General features: G+C 35.3%; 1 protein-coding gene and 1 long non-coding RNA gene across 3 annotated transcripts in view; one reads left to right on the top strand and one right to left on the bottom strand.

Moving 5' to 3' along the window:
- Positions 1 to 10111, bottom strand: part of FKBP5 (FKBP prolyl isomerase 5) — a 41101-nt gene extending 30990 nt beyond the window's left edge. The window contains exon 1 of one of the 2 annotated variants that reach the window (XM_034414716.3): positions 9901 to 10111. The gene's annotated coding sequence lies outside the window, so the exon portion shown is untranslated. The remainder of the gene's footprint in view (positions 1 to 9900) is intronic. The other variant, XM_034414717.3, reaches the window with a different exon arrangement.
- Positions 10112 to 10812: 701 nt separating this feature from the next.
- LOC148114582 (uncharacterized) lies at positions 10813 to 12404 on the top strand. The gene is made up of 2 exons (XR_015733061.1): positions 10813 to 11574; positions 12121 to 12404. It is a non-coding gene; the product is annotated as an uncharacterized LOC148114582 (long non-coding RNA).
- The last annotated feature ends 3483 nt before the right edge of the window (positions 12405 to 15887 follow it).

The raw sequence follows: 15887 nt of genomic DNA, 5'->3' as shown, positions 1-15887 counted from the left end.
ATGCAAACAATGCCATGATGTTGGTTGAAAATCCAAATGATTCACAATGGATATTAAATTCAATAAAGCAATGAGTACTGATCTGAAAATTAATGCATTAAAATCAATGTAATTCTGTTTAATATGGCAAGTGAAGTGAATAATTGAAAATCATACATAAATAGTATAAAATTAGACCAAGTAGATAAGTTTGAATATTTTCAGAGTGTTCAAGAGAAAATTAATGAAATAGATCAAATGCAAGTAGAATCATGGTATGTAATATATGATACATTATGAAGAACAAATGTTTGATGAAAGAAGCAAAATGGCTATGTGTAAACATGTTATTCTATGCACTCTCTTGTAAAAGTTGGGCATATTGGAAGAATATTGGGAACTGACTGATTTAAAAGTGTATGTTGTAACAGGAAAGGGTTATAAAGGAATGACCAGTATAAAAAAGTAAGTACTGGTACTTTGGTCATACAGACAGAATAGATAAGATTAAATTACAAACAAATTATATGAAGAATACATGGATTGAAACAAAGGAAAAGTTTTGCTTTGTTAGAATTAATGAATTGTTTTTTAAAGACAGGTGAGAAGTTTGAAAAACAAGGACAGAAAGGTATACAAAAATATAGTGAACTGGGTGAGTTTAAAATAATAGTTTTATTCCTCTCTTTTTTTCCTGCTTTTAATTTATTTTACTTATTATTCTAACTCTTTTTGTGCTTTCTGTAATACTGCTCACTCTGAAATGAAAGTGATGCATATATATGTGTAATGTATATGTATTCTGTTACAGATTCATTGTTTCCCACATGGGAAGCAAAGGATGTTTAAATTACAAATTAATCATTCCATGTTCTATCAAGTTTTAATTGAAGTTTCAGAATATTAATGACTCTCAACTAATAATAATTACAGATATTCAGCAAACACAGCACATTGTTCATTTAGTCTTATCTATTTCCCTGGCAATATTTTCTAAACACCAAAGCAAATTAACTTTTTAAAAAATATGTTTTGTAAATACCATTTTGAATAATTGAAGGAGTCTGGGTCAGCTCAAAAGGCTATTGTCTAATAACACCGTTTCCCTTTCTACCACTTCTTTTTCAGAACATATTAGCATCTCTTCAGAAAAGGAAAAATGGCCCCTCAAACATCATGGAAACTGTACCCACTAATTGTTTAGTCATTTGCAGTTGTCTCCCTGTCAAATATATGTTTTTTCATTCCATTCTTTTACATTTAAAATGTAGTTTAAAATATAAGCCAAGTTTCAACTAGTATTTTAAGACTTTAGTTAGAAAGTTGGCATCTAATTTAATGAAAGAACTGGATTGGGGTTCTCTGCAATCCAGTACTTATTTTAATACATAAGTAAGTTCCACTGAATTCAATCTGTTTTATCTTTGGGTAAACTATTTATGGTATTGCTATCCAGGCCAAGCCCTTCTAAGCATTCTCAATATTTTTTTCATGTAAAAACCTTTAGTGAAATATATATGTAATGGCTAAAAATGCAATTTGATTTCCACCATTATACAGAAAGTACCAATCATACCACTGCACTTTAATGTTTAAATGTAAAATGTTTTTAATGTAAAATTAAATTTTACTTAATATTTAGATTTTTCACTAATTCTCCAATTTTATTGATAATTCTTAAAATGGATCATGGTGCTTTGACATCCCTAATGCAGAATGCAATACATTCTAAAAAAATGTAGAAAGTGAAACAGTAAAACTTCAGACCCCAGCTCATATTTTCACCATAAATATAATTATGATCTTTAAAATAAAAGATAAAAATATCCTCAAGTTGATCTTCATTCCTGATGGATACAACATGCAGTTTTCTGGCAATAGCATGGAAATATATTCTCCAGAGATGGTTTCTGTTTCTGATAAACTAACTTGCAGCCATCATATTCCTTGACAGTGTCCAAGCCAATGTCAAACTAGGATGAGACCAGCAGACAAGTTCATCCAGATTTACATTCCTGGCATTGCATTTAGTCACTTTATGACAAACACTGCCACCATTGAAGTTCCTCACTATATGTGTGACTGTCAGCTGCTGGCATACTGTCAAAGGAAGCAAGCAAATTGGGAAAATGATTTGAGTTTGAGAGCCATGATTTTTAAAAGTTTTAAATAATTTAAATAATTGAAGTCTAAGATGGTCTATAGTTTTGGTTATTGTTCATAAACAAACAATGCTTTTTCCTTTTAAGAATTCCTAAATGTCATTCTTTAGTAACCTCATAAGAATCAATACTGTACAGTATACGTATATGTAGGGATACTTTAAATATCAAATTTCTGAACAGGTCGATTGTCATATGTTGAGAAAACCGTTAGCAATTAACTAACAATTTTACACACAGCATGAAGAAATCAACTGTATAGCAGTTACATAAAGTGGCCGAAATCAGTGTATCAAAGACTTTTATTCTGACATTACTGCTAATTAACTGCAGTAAGGCAATTAAATGCAGTCTATGACCAAATTTCTTATTGAAACTACCATGTTTTCCCGAAAATAAGACCCTGTCTTATATTTTTTTGAACTCTGAAATAAGCGCTTGGCCTTATTGTCATGTGCTCAAAAGCCCGATTGGGCTTATTATCATGGGATGTCTTATTTTAGGGAAACAGGGTAGGCATATTGGTCTTAAAGGTTTATTAACCAAAAATTGAATTTCCAGATTTTTTTACAATTTCCAAGAGTTATTTTTGGCATTATAATCCATCATAAATGTTAAGTAATTCATGGCTTTCTTCCCACTTGTTTTTCCAATTACCCTATCAAGTTCAGCAAGATTCACAACAATTTGGAATATAAATTATCCTAGCTCTCCCAAGTGGCAATACTAATTTTTCAAAAATATTTGAAATAATGTTTTAAACAAATCATTTTTACTATTAATCAACATTACATGTCAAGTGTCCCAGGAAGCTAGAAGCAGGGTGGCTGGAGACAGAGATGGAAATTATTACAAAATAAGCTTCAATCAAAGCACTACTTGTTTCTATTTTGAACCACTGAAATAACAATTTCTGCAATAATCTACTGTAAATATTTAAAGGATCAGGGATAAGCAGACTGTGGAACTGAAATACTTCAATATCTTCATCTGTTGATGAAACCAATACAACACTGCCATATTTTTCTAGTACTGTGTAAGATCAGTAATTTACTAAATAAAAGTCCAGCATATTCTAATAAGACTACAGTTACAAGGAGAAAACTGTGTATCAAAGACTAAAAATAATATGAAAAATACAATACTAAAAATACTACAATTTACTGCTAAATTATAGATATTCATAACTGGAGAACAAAGCAAATTACCCAATTTAGTTAGACAACAAGAAATAGGACTTACTCAACAGGCCTAAATATACCTCTTAACTTAATTTTATTAACAAAATGAAGTTTTTCAGCTCTCTCCCCCTTCTGTTCCAATCATTGGTTCTCAAGATATTCAAGAAGCTGCATTGGAAGACAATACATAATAGATATTCCATTTTCAATTTATATGACACAATTTGTGTGGAAAGTAGTTTCTCTATTTTTATACCTTATGCTGAAAAACACTATATGAAGACTTCATGGGTCCCATGTCTCTTAAATATAACTTACTTTTAGCTTTCATTCTTAATTCACATTTACAAAATTATATGCAAAATACTGCCGTGTAGAGAAAATAAATGTTCTTGGATAGTAAATACTATATCTCTGCTGTATGTGTTGGTGAGTATATCAAGCAATTAATATGCACATTTCTTTGACAAATTTAAAACACAAGTAGTAAGTGAAGGGTTGAAACTTCTTATTTTTATTATAATTCTATAATCATTAGTGTAAATTGATCAACAATGTAACAAATTCTGACTATCTCAGCTGGGAATGAATGAAAAAATGTAAAGTTTTATACTTAGATATAACACAAATTTGAGATCTTATCTTATTACCATGTAATATTCCTGTTTTTAGCCTGCCATGCTCATTAAGATTTCCTTGCATTAAGTAATTGACACAAGGATGGAAGTAAACATTGTTACTTTTTTTAAAATTTGCCACCTTTATATATAACTTTCTCTTTGATCTATGGGTCCCCCCCCCTTTTTTTAGTTTTTTAGTTGTTTAGCTTTTAATCTGTCAATGGGTTTTAATTCGAATTGTTTTAAATTTGGGCCAAAGTATATAATTCTTTTAATAATTTTAAATTTTGTATTGTTATGTGTTTTAGTTCTGGCTGGGCACCGCCCTGAGTCCACTAGGAGAAGGGTGGTATATAAATTAAAACAATAAATAAATAAATAAATAAATAAATAAATAAATAAATAAATAAATAAATAAATAAATAATAAAACTATTTTTATTCATTTGTCTGAACAACACAAAATTAACATGCAAAATTAAGCTATACACTACTTTAAAATTCCTAAATATTCTCTACCCTGTTTTCCCCAAAATAAGACTTCCCCTGATAATAAGCCCAATTGGGCTTTTGAGCTCATGGCAATAAGGTCAAGTGCTTATTTTAGGGTTCAAAAAAAATATAAGACAGGGTCTTATTTTCGGAGAAACACAGTAGTAGGTACCGTGTTCCCCGAATATCTGTCTTATATTTTTTTTAATTCCAAAATAAGTGCTTATTTTCGGGGAGGTCTTATTATTTTGGGGCATGTGGAGGAAACTAGAGGAAATGGGGACTGGCTGCACATGTGTTTAAATATTTTTGGGGATGGCTTATTTTCAGGTGGGGCTTATTTTAGTGAATGCGCTCAAAAGCCCAATTGGGCTTATTATCAGGGGATGTCTTATTTTAGGGGAAACGGTAAATATCAACGGATTTCTATCAAAACTAGTAGCAAATGCACTAGTAACAAATTGGCCTTTAAACATTTGCTGCTGATTAACTCATGTGGCATTTTATTTTATTACACAGCATAATACTGATACTCATTGCAGTATGATTTATGGCAGTCCTATTAACATCATTTTCAGAGATTTATTAGTGAGCCACCAAAGCCAAAACCTTAAAAGGTTCTTGTTTAGGCACTCGATTATATGACTTCTTTTATGTCACTAACCAAAGAGGCTTTGAAAACCATCCATTTATAAAATCAATTTGCCTGCTATTAGCAAATTCTAAAATTCTACATTTCACACAGCCAAAAATTAACTTAAAAGTTATTTAGTAAATAAAAGGCAGGGAGTTAAATCCCCTTGACATTAAATAATTCAGTAATTATATATCAAAACCAATTGTAGAACTTCTATTTTATAAACACCATTATTATTTCAAAGCAATACTAGAATACCTAAATTTTCACAGCTATTACCTTAAAAAAGACTCCATAACTAGCTATCAAGTCAGATGCAGGCTTTTGTGAAACTGGTCAAATATTTGTATCAGTTGCAGTCAGTCTGAAGTTATAAAGAAACTATAAACCTGAGTAAATTCAAGACTCCACAGCTCTTGATATTGCATAGAACAACATTTAGAGATATATTACATTGTTCATATTTAATTCTACAGCGATATCAGGAATATTTATTGTATGAAGTGTGAAGAAGTCATACCCATATTGCATTTTACTCCTTCTGCAATAATTGTCTTATGGTTAGTACATAAATGGAACTAGAGGTGACAGTGAGGTAATTCTTACTAGACATGGGACTTACAATAAAACAAACATCATATCCAAAATTAAGAAGCATCTTAAGTAGTATAAATGAGTAGATACTACTTAAGTAGTTAAGCATCTTAACTACTATCTATGAGTAGTAACAGAATTCTAATCTAGGTAAAATTCTGCTCTGGAATCTGATATAGTTCCATTATATGATCTAGGAGGCTCTCCATTTGCAATACTGTATTGTAGGAAATAAGATACCTCTGGAACAACTTATAAAATTCATTTTTGTAGAAAATCCTGTTCCATAAAAAAAATATTCTTGACTTAATACTGAACATGTATTCATGACAATGTGCAACACCATTGGAAAGTTTTTTAGATGTCTCATTCACAAACAAACATTCCAGACTAAGGTTAAATTTGTAGATTCCATGAAATAAAACAGTCAAGAATAAATTTCATCTTCACTTATGCCAGAGGACGGTTCATACTACAGCAAATGTCTGCCTGGACTATAGGATTATAGTCCAGGTAGATACAGATAAAACAGAGCCAAATCATGTTTTGGCTTCAGTGGTTTTGTTGCTATTGTTAAAACATTAAAAGCACCAAATCCAAAATAATATACCTTTTCTATTTCCTTACAATGGAATCTAAAGGCACTTTGAAGAATCCAAATATATTCAAGTAAAAGCACTTATGACGTGAGATTTTATTTCATGAAACAAACTTTGGTCCCTGTTATTCTTCAAGATGAAACAACTGATACAAGAGGTATTGTTCCTTGTCCCATATTAATTGAAATATTTTTAAGGAAAAATATTCCAGAATACAAATAATTAAATGTATAGGAATTGGGGAGAGAAGCAAAGAAAATCGGCACTGAAAGGGATTCTGGAAGCTGCCCATAACTGAAACAAAATGCTGTATGGCTACTTCAAGAGAACACTTAAAATGATGTGTTAAGCTTGGTAATGAGACAGCACCTAAATAAACACAGTATTAAGTCTCACCAGCCAAACTATCAGCAACTATCTAGACAAGGATTTAGGAGACCATAAATCAGATACAGTACACCTTGTGCCTTGTGAATGTGAACCTGAGGACAAAAGAGGAGATCAAAGGCACTATAATTACAAATAAGTACAATTAGATGTCAGATTCATACAAGATGGGTGGCACAATTAATTAATTAATTCATTCATTAATCTAAAGCTATGGCCTTTTTATCTAGACTTTCAACTATATTCTGCTATTCATTTCTGAACTTTTACTGCATGGGAAGAACTACATTAAATTATACAGTTTCTCTTTTATTCCATCTGATAAGATAGATGGGATTCTTCACAATATTTTTTTTTTGCATTGCTTAGGTAGAAGAATAATGGGTTTTATAACATGCAGAGTGAGACAAGAGTGATGTTTGTAGGTTTACATAAATCTTAAATCTCTTTGGTACAATCAATATTATGAATTCTCATGTCTACACAAAGATCTTGATGGTTCAGTCATTAAATATGATTTAAATAAGTAAATTCACCTGTAGCTTGCTAAACAGAATGAACATAAATAATTTATACAATTTTTCCAGAATATGCCTTAAGCAGAAAGCAAACCCAATGAAATGTCCACAAACCTACAAGAAATAAACTACAAGAAAATCTTTTTCAAATTTTAAATCCTTTGACTAATCTGTGGAATTCCTATTGCTCTAAACTGCAGTCCTTATTAATACAGTAGTATTCAAAAGAGGAAGTTTAATATAAAGTTTAATGGGAGATAACTGAAAGCATTTATTCTTACAATCTTAAGTATCCCTTCATACTCTGGGTTTTTACAGCTGTCTTTATTATGTAGGCATTCTTGAAAAGTGTTACTATGCAACATGAAAACTATAAGGAAGCTGTACTTAGTCCTCCCAAATAGCTTTTTCACTCAAAATTCCTCATCACCAATTTCTATCTTTCAGCTGGTTCTACTAATGATCATTTAATTTTGCAAAACAAAAGTGATCTTTAAGTGCAACTATAATCCCTGTGAAGGCTGCAGAAAAACTTCTGGTATTTTAAATAAACCTGAAATATATATTTTATCAAAGAATTGGTAGAGTGATTAAGACATTGGAAATTGGGACATTATGGATTCTGGTCTTCCCTAAGGCATGAAAACTGGCTGTGCGGCTTTGGATAAGTCATTTTTTTCTCACCCCAACTCACCTCACAGGTTGTTTGTTGTGTTGGGAAAAATAGGTGGGGGAAGGAACATTATGTACACTGACTAGAATTGTAGATTATAAGAGCAATATATAAATCTAATAAATAATTCTACTTTTAATGCTACTTTTTGACAAATGAACATTTTATTACAGTGTATTCACCAATGAATAAGAGGGATGGGAAATAAAAGTATCTGGTTGCTTAACATTACAGACATGTTATTTTTAACCAGTGTAATTAGTTATAACATAATTGTTCATGGCCCAGAGTCACTGTGTCGAGAGGGATGGTCATATGAATCTAAACAAACTAACCAAGTATAAATTTGTTTTCATGGTTCAGGCATAAATTTGACAGCAGTTTCTCATGCATAGCCCTATTTAAAATAAATAGGAACTACTAAAAGGACAATTGTGTTTTCACCCAAATTTTTTAGCGCTTCTTCTTGCTAGTAAATTCAATGGATCTTGCATAGACAAATTTTTGATCATGGGGTTCATTATTTTGTTCTTTTACATATGAGGCCATTTGTAGGCAGGTTCTGACAAATGCTTTTTTTTTTTTTTTGAAAGCATATAAACTTGGGACAATACTCTCTCTTTCTCTCCCTCCTCTCTATCTGATAACAAAGATTTCCATTGATTTTTGTCAATTGAGACCTAAATTTATAGGAACACACTCCTTGCCCATTTAAATACCATTGGCTTACTGACTATAATTATATGCTTGACTCTTTAGAATGAAAATGATAAATCTGCCCAAACTGTTGCCCAGATTTCAATCTCAATCTGTAAAAGCAAGCACACAAACCAACCAACCCCAAAAGGTACAAAGGTAAGAGTCCGCCTGGTAAAGTGAAAGTTCTGAGAACTTGGGGACACATCTCTTTAGCAGAGAGTGGCTCAGAAGAAAAATAACTCACTGTCTCTATGAAGCCTTTCCTCTAATCTTTATGTTTTAACTTGGGTTGGGCAGTCTAGTTCCAAACCAGCCATCTCCCAAGGCTGTGATTGAAGGAAACAAGATGAGGATTTAAATCTCTCTTCCACACCCTAACCAAATTCCAAATTATCTTTGCACAATTAGAGAAAGGGGAGAGTGGCAACAAAAAGACTTCCTTTCCTTCTTTCCTTTCCTTTCCTTTCCTTTCCTTTCCTTTCCTTTCCTTTCCTTTCCTTTCCTTTCCTTTCCTTTCCTTTCCTTTCCTTCCCTTCCCTTCCCTTCCCTTCCCTTCCTTCCTCTTGTGTGCTAGTAACATTTAGTGCTACGACTGTATTGTTTATAAAATGGACCATACACGAAATCTAGGTTGCAAAGGAAAGGTGTGTCAACATCTCCAGAAGCCGTGATTGCTCCGGGGTGGTGCTGGGAGCAAACCGGCTCTTCCTTCGCGCCTTTCTCCCTTTCTTTCTTTCTCTCTCTCTCTCTCTTTCAATCTCTCTCTCTCTCTCTCCACTCCCGTCCTACAGACCAGACGCAGCATTTGCAATCATTCTTAGGCCGGCTTCCATGTCAAAGTGATGGTGAGGGGCGTGTTATTTTCTCGTTTTCTTTTCGTGTTTCACCACAAATGTTCTTTTTAAAACCAGACCCGTTCCGTTCAGCATCTTTCTTGCAAAGAGACAGAAAGCTTCGGTGGCCCAGGAACCGGACCTGGAAAAGCAGAGGCGGCGGGGCGGAGGGGGTTGGGGGGGGGGAGAGAACGAGTGGCGGACTGTTGCGAGGATGAGAGAGAGCAAGTCGCCACCACACAGCAGCGACCCAGAGCCTGAACTGCTGAGGTTTCCCCGCAGGAAAGAGAACGAGAGAGGCCTCTCCAGTGGGGCTGAGGGGAAAAGATAGGGGGCCGGAGGGAGGGTGGCTGCAAAGCCCCCTCGCGCTCTCCGCGCCCCGTTCGCCGACTGGTGAGGCTGGAGTCTCCCCGGCCAAGAAACCTCTCCGCTTTCTGAGAAGACGAGGCACACAGGCAGGGCGCCTTTTTTTCTCTCTCTCTTCACAAAGCCAAGACGCCCCCAACCCGAGAGCCAATGCCGGGTACCTGCCCTTGCCGCCGTCCGCTCCGACTCCGCCGCCGCTGCCGCCGCCGCCGCCTTACCCAACCGGGAATGACACGAGCTACCGGCGCTGGCCGCGAGTCCCCTTCGCGAAAAAACCCGCCTTCTCGTGCCTTACTGGCCCTGGCGCTTGCCAGTCAGGAGCCACGGCACCTATAGCGCTTTGTCATTGGCCACGTCTCCCTTCCCGTATGTAAATAACGCCTCCTTTCCAATCGACAATTAGCCGCCCGAGGGGAGTCCGAAGTCTCGAGTTCCCAGCTTCCTCCCCCCCCAGCCCCACAACACCGCCACCGTGCCCTCCCTTGCTTCTGCGAAAATAAATTTTAAAAAATTATTTAAAAAAAGGTTGATCGATTGAGTCAGGCAGAGTAAAATCCCAAACGTTGCGTCTCTCCCCCCACCCCCCCGCCTCATGAACTCTACTACTTAGCTCAACTGGCAATAGCGTCTCTACCCCCTCCCCCAATCTTCAGGGATGCCCTGGACGGGCAGCATCTTTCATTGAGTGCTGTACAAATCCCACAGGAGGCTGTGCGTCTTCTGAATCTGTGTTATTGCTCATTTTTCCCCCCGTGGTCTTCTTCCTCTTGTTCCAGTTGAAGTCCTTTAACCTGAAGGTTGGGTGGGCAAGACCCACCCTACCCATTAAAGCAACGTAGAGTAAGCGGGATTTTACGCAAACCGTATTCTGAAGTTTATTTAAAAGGCAGGTAGAGGGCAGACTGTGGGGACAAATTCCCGCCAAAGATCACAGGCGACTGTTTTGGCCAGGGTGTAATTTGATCTCGTATGTACTTATTAAGTATCCCAAGTCGACCCAGGTATAACTTTCTCGGCACCCTCTCGTGAGGAAAAGGAGAGGGGTTTCAAGAGGAACTGGCAAAACCATCTTGCAAAAACGTGGCCCCGAATAGTTCGTGGGTTTTTTGCACCCCAGCATAGTTTTTTCTATTTTACCGAGCCGTATGAGTACGATAGAAGATGATCCCGTTCCTTAAGAATTCTTAGCTAAAATTCGTGGCTAGGAAGATGATCGTATTTAAACCGGCGCCTGCGGAGAGAAACGCTGCTCGGGTAAAATCTAGCCCCGGGCAAATTGCTACAGGTTCATTCAACTTGGAATATTTAATAAATCCTGCTTGAAACCTATAGTTTAAAATAATGCTTTCCTCTCTAGCTGTATACCTGGGTCACGCACCCATAGATGGAGCCATCACGTTTGGGTTTTTCCTTACCACTGATCGTGCATGTTTTTGTTTTTCTGAAAACGTCCATAATGTTATGAAATCTCGACCCTTTTCTCCTGGCCAAGATTCTTTCGCAGGAGACCATTTTATTCAATCCAGCCTCACTTTCTATCCCTCTCTCCCCCCTCCACCCCCCTTGCAACATTTGTGATCAGTAGCTAGAAAAAAAAGAAGAGAGATCAACAACAGTGGCTGATTTCTCTGCTGGAAAAGAGGCTCGGATGGAACTTAGCTAATCAGTGATCTAAGATGCAGGAGGTTATTTGTCAGTGGCTCTAGAAAGTTGGGCTGAAGTGTGTAGGAATGGCTGAGGACTATTATGGAAGCTGGCTTTTGAAAACCTAGGCATCTATCCACCAGTACTGAGAATTAAAGGTGAAAAATTGCCCACTCCCCAAGTAAATGAAGGTAAGCATTAAGATAAAGCATAATTTAATCATGGTCTGATCACTCTGCAAACCTTCCCCCCATTAAAAAAAAAAACCGCCCTGCCATCAACTCACCTCTATGTCTCCACATTACATTTTTAATTGCATTTCAACATTAATTCATTTTGCAGGCAATAACAAGGGAGGAAGACAGAGTTAATGCTATGGAATCTTTATTTTCTTTAATTTTGTGAGTTGAAGATAAGAACTGGCAGCATACTTTGAACAGCATCTTCTTTAGTTTATGGGTTTTTTGTGTGTGGTCAGGTCTGTAAGAGGAAAAAAAATTAAGAATTATATGTTCAAGATAACTTATACTACAGAATATTGCTTGAAAAATAACTCCTCAAATATTTAAAAAAGAATGACAGGGTAATTATAGAGATGGCAAACTTCTACTTTTATTCTTAAATATAAAAGGGACATTGCCTAATTTAATGTGTGTGTGTGGGAGGGAGTAATTTGTGGCTTTATCTATTGATTATGCCAAAAATGCCTAGGAATAAAGTATTTCTTTTTAAATTAGATGATGCCTTCACCTTTCCCCAATTTGATGCTCTTCATGCTTTTGGATTACAACTAATACTGATGGGAGTTGCACTCTGTGCCTCTGGTGATATATATAGGCTCACTTTTGGAGAAAAGAAAGTGAGAGAAAAATAAGAATGCTTGTAACATAGTCAGAAAAAGAGGAAGGAACTACTCAGAAGCCTGCCATACTCCGCAATGGCTTTATCAAATCATCTGTCACTTGCATTTTTGTTATGTTAATAATAGATCTTATAAAATAAAGGAGAACATTAATAAACACATATTGTCCAATGTATCAGAAGAACTTTTTTAATTTAGTCAAGGATTTGTAATAGATGACTCTATCTGCCTACAAGCCAACTATTGCAGTCTTTTCAAATATTCTGCTGACTATTCTATGATCTATTTAGTTGAGCCCAGAAAAGTCATATTAAGAGAAGACTGGCTCCAATCAATGGGTTAAGTTAGTCATAACTTAAGTCCCATTAATTTAAATGGGTATATGGTAAGTATGTCTAAACATTAATTCACTGTATTTTTCTCACCTCTTAGCAACCAGAGATAATGAAACTATAATGAAAGTCATACAAACTTTCATTTTGTATGACTATAGTACTGTACTGATGTTCAGGAACATGAGGGGTTCATTAGCAATGCACTTGCTAAGTTGTAATGTCTGCTATACAGCATAAAATGTTCATATGCACAGTTTTTTTGCAAGAACAGTTTACAGGACCATTTACTATTGCTGGTTTAAAAGCTTGAATTGGATATGTGGTGTAATAATGGATGACTGTTTTATTATCACTTGGCTTGCTACTTAATATAAGTTCAGTATGCTGAAGCCGAAAATCAACTTTCTAAATTTTGCACAGATATACTGAAACTATATTTATAGCATATCATTTTGCTTTCACCAGTATCTATCAGATTTATGCATCTATTATTTACTTGCTACCAGATGCAGAAGGAGCTAACAGAAGGAACAGAAATCAGATTTTCCCTAAAGACTGCGTGGATGGTCTGGGATATCATGCTTAGCTACTGGATTGAATTGAATTCCAGGCATTTCAACCAGTATCCCAAAAATTACAGTGTTTACTTTCAAGAAGCACCTCTTAAATCTTCTGTAACCAAAACCCCCCAGATGCATTGGGACTGTAACTCCCAGATTCCCAGTTCTAAGAGTTGCAAGATCTACTTGTGTGGAGTATGCCAGATTTGAGAGACAATAATTCATGTACATGCTAAAAGGAGGCAGGCAATATCCATTTAAATTGGGAAGGTACTGTCTTTTGAGTTATCCAAAGAATAGTACAGGGTACTAGTTCTTTGCCTAACAATGTCTAAAAGAGAGTGACTAAAATAAAATCTGTCAAATCTGCATAATTTATGAGCATTACAAAATTTTTCCTTTTGTGTTGCAGATTGTGATTTACTCTGTTTCACAAAAAAAATTGGTAAAGAAGAGTCATTTCATAGTAGCATGTTAGAAATTATGAAGCACTGAGTAGCTGCTTTTCATTTATTTTATTTTTTAATCTCTCCTTTATTAAATAACTCAAGGCAGTGAACATACCTAATCCTCCTGGGTTCCTCACAGAACAGCTCTGTGAAGTGAGTTGGGCTGAAAGAGTGATTGACTCAGTTATCTAGCCAGGCATTTTTTTGAGTAGTTCTTCAAGTTTTATTGGTCCATTTTTGCTTTCCTAGGATATTTAACCCAGACGTGTCGACCTCGGTTTCTTTATAAACATATCAATAAACAAAAAAAGTACAACTAGCAATATACCAGTGTAGCTTGGAATTCTAGGCAAGAGTTAATCCTAAAACGCATATCTTTCTGGTTTCAAGGACTGTGTCAAGATACTGGATGGGTCATTTCTCAGTTCCTAACCTTGGATTTAATGTTCTAAGTGCCTCAATAGTAATTTCTTCTACTTCATGGTGTTTAGGAGCAGAAAACAAGTCATACTATATAATATTGACCTTAGGACAGAATAGTGAATAAAATAAAACAGAATTGCATACATTTATGTTTCTAATCTAAAACGCTATCACTAACAGCAGAATTGCAAGATGGCAATATTCATTTCCTCAAAAGCAACTTAGCAGTCACAGCTAAGTTATGTTAGCATTTTTTATTAAACTACTTTACCATAATTCCCAAATCATTTTCCTGATCGGTCATTACTAGGAAAGACTGCATTCATACATATGTTAAGGGGAGGGGAGGGAGCATTTAAGACCAGTATCTTATCACTTTCATTTTTGTAACACCAAACTGAATTTGATATTATTATGACCCATTCACCCTATTTGGTGAAAATATTTTGGAGTTTGTCACAGTCATGTTTTGATTTTGTTGCTATAAAGAATTTGATATCATTTGCAAATTTGTCCATTTTAGTACTGATGCTTAATTCTAGCTCAGACATAAAGAAGCTGAAAGATATGGATATATTTTATGACACTGATACTGAGTCAAAATATTGATTCCCGGAGAAGGGAGCACTTTTCACATCTCTTCAATATGAAAATTGTCCATTTCTGCTCTCTATTTTCTGTTCTTTAACCAGTTGCTAATCCATGAGGGTATTACTCTCTTCAGTAAAGGGCTTAAATGTTTCAACAGAAGAGAATATCTATAGCTCAGCATTGCACTTTGGAATTCTTGGTGGTCTCCGAGTTTCATTTTTGCTTGTAAACATTTCATTATCCAACTAGGTAACATCATCAGTGCAAATCAAAAGATGTCAGATGGATCAATGCTAATAGTATGCTACCTTTTCTCCCCCTGCTTCCCTTTCTGCCAACACCTCTTTCCATCTTCTGCTCCAGTTCTATTAACAGCTTTCCTGGAAATATTCCTCTTGCTTTCCCTTTTTTCATATCTTTAGCATTGTCTTTGTCCCTGCTCTTTAGATCTTCTGATGTACTTCATCTACAACTGTTGATTCTCTTTTCCTATCCCTTTGCTAATATTTTCTTAGATCCCCCTAGCCTTATATATACACAAAACCATGGCTTTATTTATACTGAGATATTGTACATAATTAAATATTTATTCATATTTATTTTGTTACTGTAAACTATTGTCTTGGTTCCATAACTTCCTTGACTAGTATCCCTGGTTAAGAGGGTATTCTGTACTTCCTTCTGGCTTTCTTTATTGGCAATAATCCAAGACTCTGGGTCTAGTATTTCTTGAGAGTTCAGCACACATAAAAACAGAAATCTATTAACCAGTATGTTTTTATTGCAGAACCTCATCTAGGAAAAAGCCTTCCCATAAAGGTCTGGGCATGAGGATTTTAAAAATCTATCTCAGGTCTCTTCATGCTGATTTCTCACAATGCAAAAAACACAAATAAGTTTCTTTTGTCCCATTTGAACCTACATGTTCAGTTTTTTAAAAAATAATTTTTGCACAGCATTCATAACTTTAAAACCAAAATGCTTATAAATTTGTGAAATGGTAGCTTCTTAAATCTGAAACAGGTTTTTCTAGAAATTTGAAGTTGTTTGTTTGAAGGTTAGGAGCCATTGAACACATTGAAATAGGACTGGAAATACGGCTAGAAGAGATAGTACATGGTGATGTATTGCTCTTCACGTGGATATTTTGTTTTCATTTAAAAAGAGTAAAATTCTTAATAGTCAGCTCCATGACCAGTTCACAGAACTTCGTAAAAATATGGATTCTAGGGTGTTCTCATTTGTTGGAGTTTGCTCCAGAATACATAATTCTCCTCCCTTAAG

Source organism: Pantherophis guttatus, chromosome 3 (assembly GCF_059756535.1).
Source record: "Pantherophis guttatus breed Tessera chromosome 3, ASM5975653v1, whole genome shotgun sequence".
Classification (NCBI taxonomy): Eukaryota; Metazoa; Chordata; class Lepidosauria; order Squamata; family Colubridae; genus Pantherophis; species Pantherophis guttatus.
This window is presented reverse-complemented; position numbering and strand designations above follow the sequence as displayed.